The following is a 24221-nucleotide window of genomic DNA, read 5'->3' on the forward strand; positions in this document are numbered from 1 at the left end:
ATTACAATGAATTATTTTTACATTATTCATTTTCATACTTGCTCACATCAACCAAAACCTACACATATAATCATTATTACTGTAGGCTCACATATATCATTAAAGCGTATAGTTAAAGTGCAGAAGTAAAATTTTAAATACGATCCATAACTTTTAGTGCTTTATTTATGAAATGAAAGTATATGTTTAGATAAAATAGTGTGAGATGCGAAAAGGGGGGCTAGGGGGTATGGTAAAGTGTGAAGCTTTGGTACAAAGGAAAACGTTGTCAAAAATAATGCAAAAAATATTGAAAAGCAGCTTGAAATCTTTTAAGAATGGCTTGAAATTAAAAAAATTTCATTAGCTTCAAAAATTAAGGCGGAGAAAGTCTTGCTACTCCGTCTTAGACGCTTTCCAACAGAATTTTTAAAGTTAATAAAGTTTCTCCATTGAAAAGCATAACATTAATATTTTTAGAGAGGCGAGAACAAAATATATTCAGAGCAAAATTTTGCAACAGCTCTATCTTATATTCATTCAAAACAGTGTTATCTCCTCTTGTTTAAATGTTCTGATATTTATATGCGTCTCTTTCAACATAAGTAAAACATAATTAAAAATTTCAAAACTAAACTTACATTTATTTGAATTTAGATAATTATTTAAAATAATTTATAATGTCGACATAAAGTATGGAAAATGTTGAAAAATATAGGAATTTAAAAAAATTGTTATTATAATAAATAAGGTTTGTAATAGTAAATAAGCTTTGTAATGTCAACATAAAATGTAGAAGATTTGGAAAAATCCATTTTCTCTCTTTTTAAAAAAAAATAATAAAAAAAGCTTTTATTAACTAAAACTAGCTATTTAAGATGTATAAATGGAGATGAGATGTATAAATCGGAGAAAACGTTCATTAAAGTCAAATTCCTTTCTAATGAACTTAAAAAATAAATTTATTGAACTTAACCTTAACAAACTTATTGTTAAGGACCCTCTTATAACGAACTTATTATTTATTTTAAATTTATAAATATATTAAGTTAGTCATTTTTTTTAAGTTTGGAAATATTTTTTATGTTTTTATTTCACAAAACTCATTAAAGTAAAAAAAAAGCAGTTTTTAAGTTTAAAAAAAAATAAAACTTAAATTCAAATAAAATATGTATTTTTTATAACAAAAAAAGAACTTGTTTGTAAATTGCATTAACTTATTTAAATAAAATATAGGCTGCTTTTTAACTGAAAATAAAATTAAAATGAAAAATAGTCATGATTTAAATATAAAAAAACTTATCTAACATTTTTTTTTTTTTTTGACGCAAGCGAAAAAGAAATGATTAAATTAAAAACGCGGCGAAAGAAATTCAATTTTCCTTTTACTTTGCAGACTTATTCGAATGAAAAATAAACTGTATAAATAATTTAATTATATTTTTGTAGCATGTATACAGCATAACCTTTCTGCTCACCCAATAAAACTTAAATAACAGTAGTAATTTTTACATAAAATTGTAAACATTAAAATTGAAGATACGAAAAAAATTATTTCGAATCTACAATTTTAATGTTTAGAGATGTGACAGGTGAAATTCTCATTTATATGTTCTGTGAAGGTGTTTACAAGCATTTTGAAGTATCGGTGCTTGCCTCCTTTTCAACAATTTCTTTTTTTAAAAAAAATATAAGAAATGTAGGAATCCTGATGTAATAACCGAATTTGACCTCTTTATGTGTGCGCTCGATTCGAATAAAAAAAAAGAAGAAAAAAAAGCAGGTAAGCTTAACAGGAAGAACTGTGCACACTCTAAATAATTTGAGCGAGATCGTATTTTATGGCGCTGAAATTTTAACACTCGAATATAATTAAAAATTAAAAATAACGATATGAAAGCTATAAAAATTTATTTTACTGATACTTATCATTTACATAAGGTTGTAAGTTATAACATTCGTTTATTTTAAAATATAATACAGCCTTAATTAAAATCCAAAATTTAAATAAACATATTGATTAATTTTGTTATTTGTTTTTTTGCCAAAAAATGCTCAAAAATGTGTTTTTTAAGTAAATAAAAAAAAAAAAAACGATTTTTTAAGCTGTATTTTTTTGGAAAATAAGAGCGTTTGAGTTATATACGGCTTTTTTTTTTTTTTTTTTGCTCATTATTTCTTTATTTAGAAAGATTGACCGAAAAAGCTGCAAGTTCCTAGATGAGAGTTGATTAATAAATCTTTTCAAAATTCTCCTATTCCTCCTGTGTTTTGGTCGAAGTCACAGAAACCTGTTTGTCCTTGAGAAGACAGTCACAAATACGAAATTTGGCGACATACTTGGCGTTCGATTCCTTTCCGGTAAACCCCGTCGTTTCTCTATCAAGTTATCTACCTCATCCTTATATTGTTGTTATGTTGATAGTGTCTTGTTCGTAAATGTGATTCATAAAGTTATAGCCCAAATGTAATTATCGGTAAAGTAGGTTGATGTTATTTTTTATTCTTTGCTTTTATTTGAATGTTATATTTGGGTAGAATGTTTGTTACAAGATCGTGCGCTTTTGTAGCAGCCCGAGAAGCTTGTTTTTTTTATTGGTGAGGAAGCTTTTCGTTTAATGTCGAGTCTGGCTGGTGCTTACTGAATTCTTAGAGATTCCGGAATATTTTTATCTTCTAAGTATCTGTCGGATATTTATCGTTTTCTTTCGAACATTATTTCGAACGTTTAATTACTTTTATATTGTAGATGTTATGAAAACTTTAGTATTTTTCTTATTTCATTTATTTAGATATTTTATGATACAATTTATGGTATCTCACTTAATCCAATCTTTGAACGAAATGACTAAGTTCGTAACATTCGGGAATTTAAAAAATTATTATTTACAGTATTTTTTTCACTGATTAATTTTATTTATTTATTTTTGGCGAATTTACAAGTGTTAAGATTCAGAACTACTGTAATTACTCTTTTCTCTATAATAATTGCCATTTATGAAATGTTCTAAATAATAAACAAATTTCTATGTTCCATATTTAATTTTGAACAATAATTAAAGTTATTAGGGTTTAAAATTTTGATAAAACTTGCGGAAGGTAAGAGGATAAATATTCCTTTACATTTTTATTAAAAAGAAGAAAAAAAAGAGTTTTTCTTAATAATCCTGCATTTATCACCTGCAAATTTATACTTGTTTAATATTAAAGTTGTATGTAGTTGGTTAACATATCTTCTGTAAGTATGGTTAATATTAACAATTGTTCTAACGTATTGGAGTTATTCATTTTCAATAACTATTCATATATATTTTTTCATAAAAATTGAGATATAATCAACTTTAAATTACATAATCATGAAGATTCAGCCAGTTGAACCTATGAAAAGTATGCAGAAGCAAATGTTTCAAAACTTTCAATAAATATTAACTTGATTCTTGTGTGACAAAGGTGAAAAGATTTATCCTAGATTGGGTCAGTTCTCCGACTTGAAGTTTTTGGAACTTGCTTTAAAAGATCAGACGATATCGTTTGAAAACACACAAATAAATTTAATCAGTTTTAATCTTAAGAGTAGAGTTGAGATATTCCATCCTTCTCTTTTTGCTATAAACAAACGATTTTGTGTTGAATTAATATTTTTCTTAATGATATAATCGTTAGTTATTAGTTTTATATGTTTTAATAAATGTGGAAAATCATACTTTTTAAAAAAAATTTCTTTTAAATGCATAATTTATTTGCACTTCTCCTAAATTTCTAATACTTCTATCAGAATTTGTTCAAAAAACATTACTTTATTTATGTAGGAGAATAATTTCAATCGTTTTCAATAAATACCTTAAATCTTCTGATATTAGATTAGAAGAATATAGTTTTAATAGAAAATTTAAATTAAATTGCTGCTTATATTTTTTGATTGTTGCCTTTCTGTAAGAAGAAACACCAGTGTGAAATTTTTAAGTAATATTTCTTTGTGTGAAAGCATGTACAGTGCGCAAAAAAAGAGAAAAAAAAAACGGACCATTTTGAATTAATAATTAGATCTTTACGTTTTAGGACTCAATCTTACAGGTTAAAAGCGTAACTTCAACATGCCTTTTTTTTTTCTTTTCTCTCTCTTTTTTTTTTTTTTTTTTTTTTTTTTTTTAACTGATTTGAATTTTTGACACCCAAAGTTAGATCAGGTGAGCGTTCCAAAGTTTGAATCCCTTAAAGTTAATTTTACTTTCTGCGTATTTCGCTATATCTCAAGAACTTTTTAAGTCAATTGAAAAAATTTTCCACACAGTTATAAAATTTGTTTATTCAAAGTGAATTCCATGCAAAAAGTAAATGTTAGTAAATTTTCATTAATTTTTATTGTTTTATTTAATAATAGTCGAAAAAATTTTGAAGTGTATAAAATTTTACGCCATTTTAAAACATGTAATTTTACATGGCAAAATAAAAAATTTGAGCAAAATCAGTCGAATAGTTCCTAAAAATCAAATTTTAAAGAAGTCGAATATTTAAAACTCAGGAACTATTTTGCTTAAATTTTACAACCGATTTTGCTTAAATTTTATATATTGCCATGTACATATTTTAAAACTTTAAAACAACATAAAAAATTGTTTACCTTGCAATCCAAAGTTTTTTCTGACTCTTGTTGAATAAAATAATAAAAACTAATAAATATTTAATAACGTTTATTTTTTGCACGGTTAAACTTTAAGAATAGTGTGCAAAATTTTTTCATTTCGCTTAAAAAAATCTTGAGACACAGTGGAATACGGAAAAGTAAAATTAACATTAAGGAGTCTTGGATTAACTTTGGATCGCTCTCCTGATCCAACTATGGGGAACATATTTCTCAGATTACGGCTACCTCCTTTATTTTGAGTGTCAAAAATCCGAAACCGGTGTGAAAAAAGGTATGTTCATTCTGAGAAAGTACATTTATGTGTCTGATTTCGTAACTTAAGATATCGTCTACACTATTTTGTCACCCTCTCAAACTAGTAAGATTGAATTCGAAAACATAAAGATCAAATCATTCCATCGAAACCTATACAGGGGGGTCCAATTTTTTGACGCTCTGTACATTAGAACGTGTTTTAAAGTATCAGCTGTAACTTAGAGAAATGAAAAAGAGTTTTTAATTGACGCATTCACAAATTAAAATGGCCTTTTCTCAGGAAAGCATTTACAAAACTAGCGAGTTCTATAACTTAAATTACTTTTCACTCAATTTACTTGAAAAATTTGCAACATAAGAGTTATTAAAGAAGTTTCTGGTAAGTGAAAGTTTTTTTTTCTACGCCATAGATAGCGTTTTCAGTTTTTTTATTTTTAATTTTCAAACTCTGATTTGATTGGCATTTTACAATCATTAAACTCCATTAAATTAAAAACAAGAAAAAATTTCCTTTGCATTAAAAAAATACACCCTCCCCTTTAAATGTTACATTTTTACGTGAACAGAAAGAAATTTGAAGACTATATCGATTCCTTTATTATTTAATACTTTACGTCCTCAACATTGCACTCGTTTAGTTTCAAAGAATTTCCTTTATTGACTACATTAAGCACAGTTAGAAAGGCGTATATTAACGTGAAAATAAATATCCACCTATTTTAATTTGTTATGTGATCAGTAAATTTACTTAAAAATGATTTTCTTACTATTTGTAGTTTCTTAATTAAAAATATGTAGCATGATTTTTTTCATTTGTATCTTTAAAATAAAAAGGTTACAGATTTTAATTACTTTAACTGAAGTTCATAAATGTAAAAATAAATCTGTATGTTTTGTTCATTATATGATCAATATACTTGCTTATTTTTTTTTTCCGCAATCGAAAGGTATTTTTTTTTCTTAGTTTACTTAAGAAAAAAAAAACCTTTCGATTGCAAAAAATAAATAAATAAATAAATAAAAAATAAACAAGTATACTGATCATATTCTCCAATGGGATAATTAATGATGAAACACGATTTTTCCCTCTAGCAATTTGTAGCTACTTATGTGAAAATAACATGATTCTTTCATTTGAATACTTACGTAGATGTGGCTGTTTTTAATGCTAAAATTTAAGTAAAATAACGCAAATCAGTGTATTTTTGCAAATTAATGAAGCAAGTAAATAATGAATGCAAATGAACAAGTTAATGATGATTTGATATATATCAATTTCTTGATACGCATTTTATGAAGTATCTTTTAGGTTAGGTAGGCTTTTCAATATTTATTGGCAGCTTTTAATCGTTATGAAAGTGTTATATTTATATTCCAAGATATTTAGCAATATTGGAGAACCTTTCTTTCTATTATTTTTACGCGATATGTTGCTTGCTCAATGCCATGTGTTATGAGAACATTCGTTTTACAATCACATTAATTATCGTATTAATTTTTGTCTTCAAATCAATCCTCGTTACATATTAGTGATTTGACTTCATCTATTGGTACACTGCGTGCAGTTGGAAATAATTTTTAATGAATTTATTATTTATTTCGTAGAAATAATGAAGGAAATAGTTTTTCCACTACTGAAGTACTTATTTATAATAAGCAAATTAACACGACGACCATCCTATTTTATGAAGCTATACAGGGAAATAGCTTACAGGCATCCCGGTTTTACGAAGGAAAAAAAAAGCCCCTGCATATTTTTAAACGTGATTTAATGCCTGCTTCAAAATTTTGAAACAATAACTTAATGAAAACCGTAATCAGATGCTGAGCTATCTATAATTCTTCAAGAAATTAGAAAAAGAAAAATTAAATTGGTGGAACGAAAAAAAACTTTACTAATTGATTTTTCAAATCATTGATACTCATAAATAAATCGCCTGCACTGTGATTCATTCGTCTCCTATTTTTTAAAATTATTATTTCCAATGACCACCTGCGTTAACATTTCGTCAATTCAGGTATCAGTAGGGCAAATTTGTTGGCCACTCTTTCAGGAGCACCATATTAGGTGGTCCAACGTTGCTCCCACAGTAAGGACAGATATTACAGAGAATGAAAGAACATACATGCCTTTGCTCGGGATTTTAACACAGAACCTTTCTGATACAAGGCCAATTCCCTGACCCCTACACCGTCTGGTTAGCATCACCTCTTCATAACATGGAGATTGTTCTGCGGCTAGTTTCATGTGATTTCTGATAAACAGTTTAGTCAATAAAGTCAAATCCTGGTCTCATCCAACTACCTGGTTTTGAACAGCTCACCCCTAACTTGTACTTGGTCTTAAATTTTTAGGTTTTGCTAGTCATTCCATTACTTAGTTGTGCTTTTGGTGATAAAGAATAGTAAAATACGGGTCTCTCGTCTTCAAGGCACCCTAGTACTCTTTCCTCATTTATTTATTACCTTTTATTTTTAATGAGGCCTTGACTATTAACTCCCCACTGATTTCGTTACATTGTATATAGATTAACTTTCTTCTAACTTTATATTGATTACCGTTTGTTGAGGGACTTGTATGAATTTTGGTTCACCTATGGAGTCTTTGAAAATCGTTTTATTGAATTAGACTGAAAATCTTATAGAGTGGAAGATTTTCTTCCTTTATTAATATGTTTAAGACTTAATTAAACTTAATGAATTTTTTTTAAAATTTAGTTGCTTTACTTCGCTGTTTGATTTCTAGAACGAAACTGGTGAACTGTGATGAGATTTAACAGAAAACTTTCAAAATAATGCCTATTATTAAAAGATAAAATTTATGAAATGATTAAGGTTAGGAAAGACTGAACTAATTATAAAATAATCCTTTTTTTATATAAAACAATGATATATATAAAAATATTTAAAGGAGAAGAAAAAATTATAAAGAATTGCTTTTAAAACATATTCACAAATTTAAACATTTTAAAATTAAAAAAAAAGCAAAAATAACGAAAATATATGATTTTGTCATCAGCTCACACGATAGTATCAGAAAAAAATAGTGCTTTCGAATATTGTATTAATATAACCAAGGCAAAACATATCGATACAATAGTGTGAGGAGCACCAAAAAAATTGAAACGAAAATAGAACTTATTAAACAAAAAGAGTAAAATAAGAATAAAAAGTGAAAAATAAAACATCAAGCAAAATTAGCAAATTAAAATTCAAGAAAATACAGAGTAAAGCTCAGAATGTAATATATAAAGCCAGTAGTGAATTCAAATATCAATAATAAAAAAATAATAAATATAATTTATTATTATTTTTCTTAATTTTCTTTCGTATTTTTCTTCGTATATATATATATATATATATATATATATATATATATATATATATATATATATATATATATATATATATATATATATATATATATATATATATATATATATATATATATATATATATATATATATATATATATATATATATATATATATATATATATATATATATATATATATTGTTAATAAAACAAAAATCGATCACTATTTTGACAAATTCAATGACATACGGTGTTAATAGCATGAGCTAAAATGGCGGATGAGTCGCTTTGTTTATATTGAACAATCTATTCTTCTGATAAGAAAACAGAATTGAAATGATTTATTTTACGTTCTGATCGAAACAATTTTGACTGATAAAAATGTACATAAAATAGTTGCAATCATTTTATCTACACATAGTACCTATGAATGCACATAGTATTTATCTACACATAGCACCTATCCTTAAATCGTTATAATTTAAATTTTAGCCTAAATTTAAATTGGATTTACTTCATTCGCGCTCAGCATCATATGTATTTAATTTAGTTAATGATAATGAATATAGTTAATCCTTATTTTAGTGGAATGAACTTCTAAATGCCTGTTTTAATTTGATAACATGAAGCCGCCATCGAGAATTGCTACAAGTAATAAATAAATAAAAGATTGGAATTATCCAAAAAAAATTTTTTTTTTTAAAATTGCGTCGATCTGTGTCTTTAGTTTTGTGCATGACTTAATAGTATTGCTCAATACCAATTTTTTGATTATTTACTTTTTTTCCGCCTCTTAATAAGAACCGCTATTCAGCTAGTAATTAGAGTATAATCTTTTAATGAATTTAGTACAGGTAAAGTTCAAATCTTTCATCCGAACACCTTTTTCAACCTAGATTAATTTCAAAGCTAGACCTAGATTAATTTTCCCTCTTTTTTCACATTTGGGTACTTGCAACTCAAGAAGAAGTGAAGTGATTATGCCTAACCATGTGGTTTAAATCAGATTTAATTGGATATCTATATGCGACGTCACGCGTGTGCGTTGAACCTGATTGGCTTTTGCATGAAACGATTTACATATGATGACGTCACTTGCAGGTATCCAATTTCTTTATTATGCTTCCTTCTATCAGCTATACCTGGGGCTTTAAAATAATAATAATTAATAGAAACAATCTTTGTTTTGCATAGTTACCTGGGACTCATCATTTTATGTAACCAATCAACGTTATGTTAGTATGTGAAGTTGGTTTTTTTTGGTTTTGCTTACGATATTCAAAAATTATAAATTTTGTTGTTGCAGGCCATTTTTTAAAAATAATTTTTGTAGTTTACTTTGATCATTTACTTTTTAAAGAATCGAGTTATGCAATGAAACGTGTGTTGGAAAAGTATAATAAATTCGGGAAAATGGTAAACAATGTCAGAGGAACATCAATTAATAAAAATAGTTTGATGATCCAGAATTATTTTGCTGATTTTTAGAAAAGGTTCATTTAAAAAGAAGGAAATTTAAAGGAAAAAGGAGGTCAAGTGAATTTAAAAATTGAATATTTGACAAAAAGGCATTTATTGAAAGATCAGATTAAATTTCAAATTTAATGTGTACTTAGCTCTATAACTGGATTTTGAGTGTTTGTTGTTGAAATGAGATTAAAATTGTAATCCAAATATTTAGATTTTCCTGTATCTATTACTCTGTTATAAAAAAACAGACATAAATGAAAATAAATTAGGAATTTTTAATAAAGTGTAATGAGTTTATTTTTTTCTAAAATCAGAATGCTGTTACTACTAAAAGATTTTGTAATTGCTGTAGATAACAGCATTCTGAAATTAATTTTGAAGACAGGATTAATTTAAGACATTTTTAAAATTTGAATTAATAACGGGAAAAATAACTACACAATAACACTACTACTATAATAACACTTGTTAATAACGGGAAAAATGTTTCTAGAAATTATATATCGCTTTTTCAATAGGACTATGGTGATTAAAAAATTCAATCTTATCCGATTTTAGTAAAAAATTAATCAAACCAGTTCAAAGTATTTTAAAACATAAACCTTTACCTTTTTGATAATATGCCAGAGATCATTTTAGGAAGAATTCGGGACCGTTGAAAGGCTCTTCCCAATATTTTTATTGCTTATTTGGACCCTGCACAAAATAGGTTATCATGAAAATGGACCCTTCACAGAATTTTTTTATTTATTTGCAAAAACGAATCCGTTAGAATATTTTTCATTTTAAAAATAGAATCTGCAAATTTTTTTTTCCTCGAAAAATGGAATCGATGATCTCATAATTTTCATAAATTTTGTTTTAAATTTATGAACTAAAGTTCATAAATTTAAAACAAAACGTCCCCAAGAGACATGTTTTTTGTGTTTTTTTCTTCTTTTTTTTGGATTTTATCTCCCTCACAGAAACAGAATCTTCTTTTCTCTTTTTCTCAAAAACAGGGCTAATCCCATTCCCCATTTTAGATTCAGAAAAAAGAGTAGTTTTTTTTCCCAACCAACCCAAAAAAATCTGTATTGGTTTCTGATATTTTTTACAAATCACAAAAACAGGACCCGGTTTTCACAAATTCACTAAATTTTGTTAGTTTAATTAGAGTTTTCATTATTTCAAGGAAATAACAATAACAGAAAATTTTTACATTAAGTCTAGATTAACGCCAGATATTGAACATATATTTGCTAAAAAGAGCGCAACAGTTTTAAGATAATTTTCGTAGTTTCGATTAGACCTACATCTTAACAATTCGCATTTTTGAAATATAAAATGGAAACTTAAAATAACACTCAAAGAAAACATTTATTATAAAGTTAAAGAGCTTCATTATGGTAAACTGACTACTAAGCACAGTATTAGTGATATAAAATTACAGAACTTTTCTTTTGACATGTATAAACTTTTTCTTTCTTCTCAAACTTTGTTTGCATTCTTTATTTTAAATCTGAGAGTTTGAAATGAATTTAATTTATTTCTTGCATAAAAAAATGACCTTATAACTATTAAAAATGGAGCAAGGACTTTTTTTTAATAAGAAATAAAATTTAGACATGCTGAAACAAGAAATTTATGTACCAAACTTGATTTAATTTGAATGTTCTATGACGCAAGTAGATGGCAATCCAATATGTGTAGATTTAAACTTAAAATAAATAAATTTGTTGTAGAAGATAGACTAAATTATTTCTCGAAATAAAGTATTACGTGAGCTAAAAATTTTTTCGTTTTTTTTTTCGTAGAAAATTTTGCATCTGCGTAAGATTTTAAAACGGAAAAAAAAATCTCAAATAAGAGAAAACTTGGTGGCAACATCATTTAAAGTTATAACGTCATAATTGCTGATTTTTTCTGAATATTAAAAATTCACTATCTTGTAAAGGTTCGAAATAGAAGAAAGCAGGTAGAAAAAATTTGAGACGTAAAATTTTTTCGTAAATATTGCTAGTACTAAAAACTTTTTACCTCGTACAGAATTATTTTTCATCTAATTGCTGCTTGTAAGGGGATACAAATATAATGTATGAGTTAACAATATTAGAATATGTTGAAATTTCGTTTACATATTATCTGATAACATTATGTAAAAAAATATCATGAAAAAGAAGGAAAGTGAATTTTAATTTTGAAATTGGTATTGAAAATTACAAGCGAATTCAGAATCAAAGAAGACTTTTGTTGAAAAGCAAATTTTTGTTGGCCATTGGAACTCAAAAGTTAAAACTATTGTTCCATATTTATTTCGATTTCTAAATGTAAGTAAAAAAACTAAAATTCTTTGTTGTCAATGCAAACATGACCAAGTGCAAAACCAAAACCTGCTAACTTATGTTACATAAAAGGCAATAACAAACGGTGTTGTAAAACATGCCAACTAGGATATATATATATATATCTGTGTGTGTGTGTTTGCAGTTTGAAAATCTATATATTTATATTTTTAGAGCACAATTTTGGACCGGATGTTTCTTTTTTATTTAAAAACTTCCGTAGGATAGGGTTTAAAATAATTACATCAGTGACATTGAATTTTCGAACGAATAAATCTCTCAAGTTCAAAGATGAAAACTCATTCAACTAAGAAAAAGTGCGAATCATATCTTTTATTTTATATAAAGACTTATAGTAAAAGAGCTGAGCAGTGAAATATCAAAACGAACTCGTTTCACCAAACTAGTTTCCACAGGCAAGAGGATATTGGCGATGCGTTGGCATTAATGTCTTCTCGCCTGCAACCCTATTATGACAACGATGCTATTATTTTCGCCAAGCCAAGTTAGATAGCGAGTAAACGGAGCAGGGTTGATATGTGTTACGAAATTGTTGTTTTTATTTTATTTATAAATTGCGAAATTATCCTGAATTTGTTGGATTTAAAGTAAGTTTTATGATTCTTGTAAGTTCTATCGATGTTCTATACCATTTTTAAATGTATTTCATTATCTATTTACTACCTTTGCGTAAATGAGTGCAATTGTTATCTTTCCAATTCTTCACGGAACACTTCTTATGTGAGTGCCCAGCAGTGAAGGCATCTTTACTCTTTAGTTATCATTACTGCATAAATTAGTTTTTATTCTTCTGTTTGCACTAAAAAGTTTATGGTGTTAAATTATAAAATTTATATTAGCACTTCTGATAACATTTTACGTGAAATTGTATTTTAAAATGATGACTTATCTTGTTTCACTTATCATTCGGATAAGTTGTTTTCTATGACTGTCTAATTTCTCTGTGTTCTTAATTAATCTAAGATAAGTATCATTTCCCATATTTAATACGAATTTCTATGAATTCTCTTTGAAAGTTAAACCTTTTTTTATTTATTTTTAAATAAGTAAACGATATTCTCCTGCTAAATTACTTCATCTTTTAAGAGTGGGAGGGGCTAAACATATTTATTGCAATTGAATCACTCTCCCTGTGAGAACTTTTGACGTCTACATCAAGAATAATTATTAAAATGAGTTCTTATCATTTTTATTACTTTTTAAAAATAAAATATTCTTTTATAATTTATTAAATTTATAAAAAATATTTGTTTTTATGAAATCTGTGAGTTTGGAAATTTTCTTTGGTAATAAAGAAATTTTGTACTGGTGTAGTGTATATTATTATAATAGTTTCCACTATTTTCACAACTTTATGTTGTATTATTAAAGTATTTTTATTATTTCTTTAGTTCTCTTTTTTCATGGTTTATACTTACTATTTTAATTTATCATTAAACCTTTGTGCAAAAATTTCTTTGATAATACTTAAGTTTGTTTAAAAATAATTTAGGTAAGGAAGAGGGGCAATAACAATCACCTTTTACAAATGCTTTTATTTTCTATTGACTAAATAGTTTAAATATTCATGTCTTTTAAAGATCAGTAAAGATTTATATTATAGTATTTGGATGGATTTTAAGTTCTTTCAGGTTTTGATTTTTATATTTCCTTTAATGAAAGAATAAAGAAAAAAAAAGGCTCATACTTGTCAAAAAAGAAATTAATATCTTGGTGGGAAATAACTAGGTTGCTGCTTTATTACGAAAAAAAAAAAAGGATAACAGCTGTGTCTAGCCTTTCTGCTATCTCTCCTAACTTTCATTGTATTATTTATGATATTAGCATTTATTCTTAATTAATATTTATTTAAATATTTTTGACCTAGAAATAATTTTTTATTTAAACATTTGTTGAACAATTGATTAACAATTCTTGTTTTTAAAATGCAATTAATATTTTGTTTAATTTTGCAGGTTATTTTGTTTAATGAACCAATTTGGTATTTAAATATGTTAAGTACTCAGGATATTTTTCCAGAAGCGCAAGAAAAAAAAATGTAAGTGTACACTTTTTGCAGAATATTTATATTTTCGAATAGTTTCCATTTTTTAAAAAGTGTTTCTATATGTTGTTTCTTCTGTTGTGTAATTTTTTTTGTAGTAAATATTAAGTTTAAAAAAAAATGTTGGTAAAACATTTTACATATGCATATTTTTTTTTGTTGAAAAAATGATAAAAAACAATATATGTGTATTAACATTGCTCAAATTAGTTTATGTTTGATATCAATAAATTTTAAATATTTAATTCTATTATAAGATATTTTTTAATTCATAATTAATGATTTAATTTTAGTTAATAATTTGTGTATTTGTAATACTGGGAATAATTAAAGTACATTCCTTACAAAATACAACTTCAGCTCTTGGTAGTTTAGTAAACAAGCAATGTAATCCGAAGGGTTATTTACTGCAGTAATACTGCTTATGCATTCTAAAGTGATAAATATGCCAAAAATAAGTTGTTACCTGACTTAGGAGACTTGTAATTCCATAAAAAAATTTTTTCTTTCATTGCCCACCTGGAGAATGACCTAGGTCATACAGGCATCTGAAGGGCAGATTTGTTGACCACTCTTTCAGGGGCACCATATTAGGTGGGCCAATGTCGCTCCCACAGTAAGGACAGATAGTACAGAGAATGAAAGAACATCCATGCCTTGCCCGGGATTTGAACCCAGAACCTTTGTGATGCAAGGCCAGTTCCCTAACCCCTGTGCAGGCTGGTCGGCATTCATAACATATTATAACCCAAATTATATTCTAAAATTATGACCCTAAGGTTTATAAACATATATATATTCTTTTTTTATTTATTAGTAGCCAAGAGAGAAAATTAAAATAATAATTTTTTTAAGAAGAAAATTAAGAGTATCGTATTAGGTAGTTGATTTTTCTTGATGCAGGTATTTGATCAGTCGTAATTAAAAATTGCAATTGTTCAAATGTAACTCTAAATAAATTCATCTTTTTGTGTATCATTAGATAGAATAATTAGGAATAGGCATATTTATAGATGAATTAAGGTGTAAAGAATTCATTTTTTTAAATAGGAGCACACGTTTAGTTAAAAGGGATCTAAAAATTTATGATGTCCTTGGCCATGAGGACTTTGAGTTTCTAAAGTCTAGCGGAATCATTGTTATTTTAAGGCCCTGTATTTCGTGTTATCCTGAATATAACATTAGGTAAATTTTCTTTTTTTATGGTGTTATTTTATGAATTGCTGTTTTTAAAAGTCAGAAATTATTGAAAGTTAATGATATTTGATGTATTTGGCATGCATTTCTATTTCAACGTCTGGTTTCATCAGTAATTTTTCAGAAACTTTTGATTATGAAAGCTGCAATTTTTATGCAATTGGTTTTTTTTGTTGTTGATATTTCCACTTTTATGAAGGATTTTAATAAGAGCAATTATTTTAAATAGACCCTTGTCTTTGTTTTTTAATGGAATTTAAATATCTACCTAATGAAAACTATCTTAATTTAAACAATCTCTTATTTTATTCCTTGTAAAAGTCTCTCTGTTGGGAATTTGTTCTTTTCAAACATTGTTCGATAAACTCACTAATTCATTTTGTGGCGAAGAATTATAGGCCTAATCATAAGATGAGTTTCCGTAAAGCATTGAAATATGTGATTAAAGTTACAAAAGATTTAAAAACCATAAAGTTTATGATTTTAAGTTTTTTGTATGAATACCTTATAAAATTCATAATTCAAATCTTAAATTAGTTAGGGGTGCAAAAACCTTTTTTTGGAAGAGGGCCGTAAAAAATATATCTATACCTAATTTTATATCAAATCTAAACCAACTGAAATGCTGATCTCTTATTCAGTATTGTAATATGAACAATATGCGTCTTAAATATTTTTAAAAAGTTATCCTAAAATAACATTTATTAAGCATAAAATGTTTTCAAATTAAAAAAAATAGAAGTTTTAAATACTTTGTCTTGTTTCAAGAAATTAAATTTTTGCAGGTTTTAACTTTGTATTACTTTCTATTATGATTCATAAAAGAATCTTTGAACTACTTGTTTTAAAAATATTATAGATGTTTCTTAATAGAAAAGTAGAATTCAAATGCTATTTTTTTAAAAAATATATAATTTCAGTATTTTTGTCAAAGATTATTGAAGTTAATTTGATAAATAATTACGAAATTTCTTACTCTAAATATATAAGATTTTCCAATTCATTTTGGGCTTCAAGATAAGGAGTCTGCATATAGATCATTCAATGCCTTCATTTTGGCCTCTAAACTGCAGCTTATGCATTCCTATGTCTAATGGTAAAATATAAGTTTATAAGCCGACAAAATTTTTATGTTTGAAAGCTAAAGCAGTTGTTAATGCCAATGGAATGGCAAGCAAATAGCGTATACTTGCTCTGAGCGTATACTGAGACTATTTGTTCTCCAATTGATGGCGTATGAAGAGGGGGGCCAAAGGGGCATTGGCCCCAGGTATACTATCAAAAGCGACTCATCAGACGGAAGTCTAAGTACACTAATCTTTACATTTATTGATATTATTTTTGTTACAAAACTAAATTTGGTATTTTAATCAATCAATATTTTTGTTTCAAAGAAAATATCTGAAGAAAAAAATATTTCCAAATAATTTCAATAACGAAATTTAAGGATTTTTAAACGCTGAAAGAGGAAGACAACTTATAAATGTAAATGTTGTTTGCATTTAAGGAAAAAATAAATAATTTCTTTTTAAATTGACATAAAAATAATTTTAAACTGTGCATTCCAGTTTTTATTATTCATGTTTTTCGAAATGTTTTTTCTTTTTTGTTATATAGATTTATTTTGTACTGTTTTTTAAATGCACTCCTTTTATCGTAAGTATATCATTGAGGAGTTTTCCCCGGGCCCCGACTTCCTTCTCCAGGCTACTATCACTCACCTTAAACTATTTAGACTTGGGTAGAAATAATACAATGTAATTAAAAATTAGTTCATTTTCGCCAATTTTCCAGGAGTTATGATTCTCTTCTTGTAGGTTTTTTTGGTGCCTTATCCTGTAATTAACTTCGATGCTTACGATAAAAGGAAAGCTGTAAAATCACATTATATTTCTTAAAACTAGACTCATTTTCGTGTAACATGCGAAGTATAGTTAGAGCATTGCAGATGCAAATCAACTGGCTGCACTTACTAAGACAGACATTTGAGAGAGTGGTTAAAATAATTGGCTGATAAAGGGTTGAATTAAATTAAAATGTCATATGTTACATAATTATGGATCAGTAGTGAGATCATTTGAGATCAACAGTGTTGAAAAAGTTTGAATACTAAAAAGGAAAACATGAATGCGCAGGAATGTTTCTTTTAAATGCTCTGTCTCTTCATACATTAGTGTGAGGAACTACTTTACTTTGCAGTAATGAATGCAGGTATTTTTTATATCTAAACAATTGACATTCAACATATTAATGAACATTCATTTAATTGACATTCAATTGGTTCAATTGACATTCAGCATATTAACCAAGTGGTTAATATGCTGATTTAATTCCAGGAGAGGGCATTTTTCCAGTAGTCAGGAAATGTTTTACATGGTGATTAAGCTAATTTGAACTGTGTAAAAATTTGGGGAAATTCCTGTTTTTAAAGACTATATAAGAATACTTTTCTTCCATTGTACATTCTTTTAAAACTTTAAAAAAAAAAGTTAAATTTTTTGTTTTAATGGGCTATTTACTTATTTTATAGTGATTAAGTAAATATTACTGCTAAATAATGAAGTAAGTCTCATTTATAATAATCAGTTAGCACCTTTTCTTTATTAAATATTTAAATCTCAGTTTTCAAATTAACTGAAAAATAAATTAATTTATTTGTATAACTGAATAAGTATATATTCCTTATCAAAGTTGAGAATTTTAAAATATAATAAACATTAAAAAAAAGCATTTTATATTCCATTTCATTCAATGTCAATCATAAATCAATAAAAATCTAAAGTCAAATTTAATTTAAAAATCAAATTAAATTTAAAATTAATGTAGGATCTTGCAAAAGGCAAATAATGCCAAATCTAAAGACAGTAATGAAACAGAAGTGAAAGAAAAAATTTGAGGAAAGGGTTTTGATAAATCAGCTGACTTGTAGCTATTGCATATTATTAGCTAACAAGTCTTAACAACTAGTAGGTACTTTTTTACCTCCTTAAAATGGATATCTTTTTCACAGAATACTAAAGAGTATTGTGAATAATATTAGTATGAATTTGTTATTTCTATATAATATAGTAATATATATAGTATTGTTTCAATATATATAGTAATGGTCCTTTAGCTTTAAAAATGCTCTTTAAAATTTATCACAAACAAAAATTTTCCATGCGGAATTAATTCCAGAAAAAATGGTAGCTTCCGCAGAAAAATAACTTGAATACATACAAATATTTTAGAGGAAATATTTCATTTGAATTTATTAATATTTACAGTACGATTGAAAATTTTTAGCAAAAATTTGATATTGACATTATAGGCTGTAAGCTGGCATCTTCTAAAGACATTTCTATTTATAATATTCTTTATAATAAGCTACAAGAATATTAATGATAATCGCCAATTGTGTAATATACTTTTTGTCTTATTATATTCTCACTAAAAGATTCACAATTTTGATACTAAAGATAAATCTGACTAAAAAGCGTGCTGCTAAAAGTAATTATTTAATATAAACTACTTAATTTTTTTTCTAACAAAATTCTCTTGTGTTAGTTTCTAAGATTTGGTTTTATACATTCAGTGCTGAAAGTAAAATCTAAAACAAGCTTCTTAAAACCATCATTTAAGTTGAAAACCAGGAATTTTTTTCAAATATCTGGACTTTTAATAACTGTTTCAATGTTCTTTAACTATTCCATACTTGTTCATATCCTGTCTTGTCTCACCCTATAATAATAATAAAAAATAGGTAAATACATTAATAATAATAATAATAAATCAATAACTATATTTTTCTAAATCTGCTTTAAATTGTTTTGAAGCAAAACAATTCAGCTTTGTTCAAAAGTAGAAAATTGATAATTTTAATTAAGTTTGTGTCATTTATAAGTTACTTATAAATTTCTAGTTTCATGCAATCAACTTGTAAAGTTATAAAGCTGCTTTGCATAAAATGCAAAAATTAAAAGTGTCGCTGTTTCAGATTTATTTTTTTAAAAAAATGATGGAACTTCGTTTTAAACCAAAACTAATCATTACATCACTGCCAACTACTAGTTCCTTTCAATGATTTTTCAGCCAAATAAAAATCATTTCTATCATATACAATTTCAGATGTTATTAATATTTAAGAATAATCAATTAAGTTCTGATTTAAAACTATGATTTTTAAAAAAATCAAATGATTTTCAATTGCCTAGATCATTTCTTCAAAGTAAAAAACCATTTGAATTGTCTGATTTAACAAACATAGTTTAAAACAAAACATAGTTATTAACGTTAGAACAAAGTTCTCAAAAGGATTTTAGTAGCTTCCATTAATTTCACTCTTAGATAAAATTTGAACTGATAGTTAGCTTTAAATCACTGTATTTTTAGCTATCTATATCATTATTTTATAAGCTCAATTAACTCTAATAAAGCTTATTATAAAAATCTTTAATCGTTAGAGCCAAATAAGTATCAGTAGGCAGATTTAAACCAATTCATAACCATCTATATCATTACTTCATAAACTCAATTAACTCTAATGAAGCTTATAATACAAATCTTTAATCATTAGAGCCAAATAAGTATCAACACATAAACTCAATTAACTCTAATGAAGTTTATAATAAAAATCTTTAATCATTAGAGCCAAATAAGTATCAGCAGGCAGATTTAAACCAATTCATAACCATCTATATCATTACTTCATATACTCAATTACTCATAATAAATGGATTTTAAGAGTCTCATAAAAAGATTTAAGTCATTCTAAAAGAATGTTAATCATTCGAGCCAATTACGTATTAACAGGCAGTTGTGTTTAAAGAAATAGATCAATCTTTAAAATTAAATTATGCAGTTTGGTGTAACAAAAATAAGGAAAGTTAAAAACGTTAAAAGATGTCTTAGCCTGTTTCAAACAAATTAAAAGAATAAAAGAGAAAAAAAATGTCAACTACCATTGGTTTAAGCCATTTTACTAAAGTATCTTTCTTTTTCACAAAATAAATATTTGTTTTCAAGTATATTGATTTCCATATTTTGAAAAAGTTGATCGTTGAATGATGGATATATTTATTTGATAAAAATGAACATACCTTGAATTCTCTTGCAAATTCTTTTCTGCCATTTCTCATATTTTGAATTTTTAAATTTGAGAAAAACTCTCCTATGATTATTTTTACAATCATCACCCATGAAAATTAAAAAATAAAATAAAAATATTATGTTAATTTGTAATTAAAATTTTTAAAAATCTTATTTATAATTTCAATATTTTTCTTTTTGGTAAATTCTTTTAAGATATTTGGTAGATTCTTTTAAGATATTTGGTAAATTCTTTTAAGATATTTGGTAAATTCTTTTTAGATTTGGTAAATTCTTTTAGGATTTGGTAATATCTCTTAAGATATATTAAGATTTTAAGTTATAAAATAATAACTATAAGCTTTACAACATTAGGAAATAATATTGATTATTTTTAAACAGAAACAAAATATATTTAAGATTTAAGTTAATTCCTAAAGAAATAATACAAACAGTAGGAAATGCCTACGCTATTTATTTTAACTATTTTTTAGTTGAGGATAAATAACAGGGTTTAAGCTTCATCAGTTATTACAATCTTCTTGTGGCAAACTGTGTTCTCTTTTTGTGACAGTGTTGTAGGCTTACATTTTTTTTTTCAATTGTTGACTGGACAACATTCTGAGTGGCTTACATATATAGGTGTTTTTTTTTTGTGTCTAATCTTTCTTGCATTAATGTTTTAATTAATAGTTTTCAAATATCATTTATTTTTCTTATAAGAAAATTAAATATGCAATGTTAACATTTGCAAGAGTATGTCTGGCTTTTAATAACAAATTGTTCCTATAACATTATTCTTTTAGAAAGTTAAAAATTTATTCTTAATTTTAAGTTTTGCTTCCTACATGCTTATAGACCTTTCATTTCATTATTATTTTTTTTTAATCATTAGAGCAAATTTCTTTCATTTTATATCATAAGATGGGAGAAATATCCTATTTCCCCCCATTTAAGACTGCCTTTGATTGTTAATTTAAGAATTATTGCACAATTGAGGAGTATAGTCTTAAAGTAGTTACATGCAAAATTTGACGTTTAAAAATTTATTAAGGTTGCTTGTTTGTATACAACAACTTCATTATTAAGATGATCTGCAATAAATGAAACTAATTTGTAAGTAACTTCTTAAAATTGGAATATTTTTTCAAGTATATTTATTCTAGAAGCAACTTTCTAGAATATTTTTTTTTAAATCTCTACAACTGATCTTCTTAATTTATTTATTATTATTATTTTGTTAATAAGCTTAAAGAATATAATTGATACTGAATTTCAATTATTTGTAATCGGCGTTTAACTTCAGTAGCAAAGTAAATGAAAAAAGAACCAAAGTTTAGTTCATTTTAAATATTATTTTTCTAAAATATTTCGTGAAGTTTCTAAAATGTTAAAAGATTTGAAATATAAGTATTACAAATTATTCTGTTCTCATTTATTTCAAGGTAATTAAGTGTGAAAATTTGAAAATTTTTCCGTTTTATCTTTTAAATAGAGTAGTTAGTCCTTTATTTTTGTAAACTTATTTTTCTTTTTTAAATTTTAATACGCATTAATTAAATTTTGGTTCAGAAAATAAAAAAAAATAATAGGAAACAATTCCAACTTTTTCAGTTAGGTGATCTTAGAGATAGAATAATTAATCTCAAATAGTAGGTAGTAAATTTTAATTATTAGATTAGTAGATGATTTATTCTTTATTTTTATTAATTCTTTATTATATATTTTTTATTTTTCTGCACACGTTTTTTTTTTTAATTTTAATGCAATTTAAATAGAATATTATACAGAAAATAGTTTAGTATGTAACACTTGACTCTTCTCGATTCATGATGTTTGAGATATTGTAATCTAGGATGAGGGGGAAAAAATAAACATGAGAGAAGTTACTCCGGAAAAAATAGGTTGGATTTTTTTTTTTTTTTTTTTTAAATACCTTTCTTTTACGAAAAAAAGTAATTGCTACCTAGTAATAATAGCATTGTTTTCCAACTTAATATATTTTTAAAAAAGTTTTTGTAAAAATTAATTTCTAATTGTTTTTTTTAAAATCAAAATAACAGTAATTTTTAATTGTTTTACTCCAATTAATTTAGTAAAACCTAATTTTGTAAATATCTAAAGAATTGTTAAAATTTCATTATCAAGTCATATTAATACTTCAACTTCTAAATTAACAAATTACTCACTAAACATATGCATACTACAAATCACATACTATTGACTTCACAATTTCAAACAGCATATTTATTCTTGTAACTAATACTGTTAATTATGAATTCTCATACAGACTCTTAAATAATATGAAATATAGATTTTAAAATACTGTATAAAATAAAATGAAGAATATGAAAATAGTTATTTTTCAGACAAAGTAGATAAAATTTATAATTTTTTTTTCTTGTGAGTTTGAAATAAAATGGAGGAAAATTTTACTTCTCTGTACTGTTCTCTGTTTTATATGTTCATCAAATGAAATATTAGGTCTCAAATTACAAAAATTTTTAGAAGGAAGGAAAAAAGCGTTTAAAGCAAAATATGAAATTCTTTATTTAAAATAAAATTGTTTCTTCTGTATAAATTTAAAACTTTCATCGTGATAAAATAAATAATTATTCAAATCTTCATTTTGCTTAAATTGTAGTCATTTTGAAATTCTGTTTCGACGCATTGTTTTTTCAGTGTTTTTTTTTTTTTTTAAACATTTTATGTTATTTCACAAATCACCAAATTATATGCTTTTATACTAAGTAAAATATCGCTCTCAAAATATCCTGATATTTCTCTGAAATTCTTAACTCAGATTCATGACTTCCAGAGCCATGTAAATTCCTCTTTATCAGTGACTCATAGTTGGGGTGCATATTCTCCCCCTTTAATCTTCTATTACCGGTGACCTGTACTGTGAAGGTCAAGTTTCTAGGACACTATGGCCAGTTATCAATAAAGTAATGAAATTACCAGATTGGATATTATGAAAAATCTTTATCTACGAAAAATCAAAATTTTTTTTCAGGAAAATTTTTAGTAAACGTATCAAACCGTTCCACTAATAATAGCCTGAAAAAAGAAAAGCGAAAATTGTGAAGAGGGAGTGTGTGTATAAGGGAAAAACTGTGGTTTTGTCAAAATTCGGAAATAATCGTTCGAAAGTTTTAGTAAATAATTTGAGAAGTTTCTTTAAACTCTAATGATCTAAATATCAATAGAAAAAAAATGAAATTTTAAGATTTTACGTCATTAAAAATTCCTTAATTTTTTTAGGATTCCAATTATTTCCAGAATACGCATCAAATTTAACGTTAACGTAGTTTTCGCAAACTACAAAATGGTTACATTAGCATCTTATTATTTTATTATGATCAGAAGAAATAATGCAGCCATTTCCAAAGGAATAGAAAAGGGCAGGGTGCTTTCTCACTGAAAAGGGCACTTTGAGTTTCGAAAGGGCACTCATTTAACATCGTAAATATTTATCAAAATGTGTAATATTATATAATGACTTAATTTTATGCTTAGAAATTTATAAATAAGCCTCTCATACTACTTTGTGAATATATTTCAAATGCCAATTCTCTTTCATTATCAAAATAAGAGAAAAAATTGCAGTTTATAAAAATAATTAAAGGCATGCTAAAAGGCAATCTCTGCATATTTCTTTTTTCAAAAAGTAAATAAATATATAAATAAAATAAACTAGCAAAATATGATTAATTTATAAACAGCTTGAGAGCTTTTTTCTATAATTTAAACTGAAAATTATGAGAAAATCAACATTTAAAAATGGATTTTTTTTTCTTCAAAAACAGGCATTTATTTTAGAAATAGTTTTAATAATTAAAATCACTAAAAAAATTTTTTTTATATTTCCTCTGAAAAAAAATATACTTGTAAAAATTTAAC

The 24221-nt window shown here is 25.7% G+C and overlaps 1 protein-coding gene across 5 annotated transcripts in view; it reads left to right on the forward strand.

Annotated features, from left to right (window-relative positions):
* Positions 1–2331: 2331 nt before the first annotated feature.
* LOC107436364 (uncharacterized) overlaps positions 2332–24221 on the forward strand; it is a 59466-nt gene continuing 37576 nt past the window's right edge. The window contains exons 1-2 of one of the 5 annotated variants that reach the window (XM_016048053.4): positions 2332–2461; positions 13966–14048. The gene's annotated coding sequence lies outside the window, so the exon portion shown is untranslated. Of the gene's footprint in view, positions 2462–11955; positions 11975–12438; positions 12616–13965; positions 14049–24221 lie in introns of those variants that run through there. The other 4 variants (XM_043055307.3, XM_087161266.1, XM_016048052.4 and 1 more) reach the window with 4 other exon arrangements.

Source organism: Parasteatoda tepidariorum, chromosome 4 (genome assembly GCF_982258835.1).
Source record: "Parasteatoda tepidariorum strain Cologne lab strain chromosome 4, Ptep-v5.0, whole genome shotgun sequence".
Taxonomy (NCBI): domain Eukaryota; kingdom Metazoa; phylum Arthropoda; class Arachnida; order Araneae; family Theridiidae; genus Parasteatoda; species Parasteatoda tepidariorum.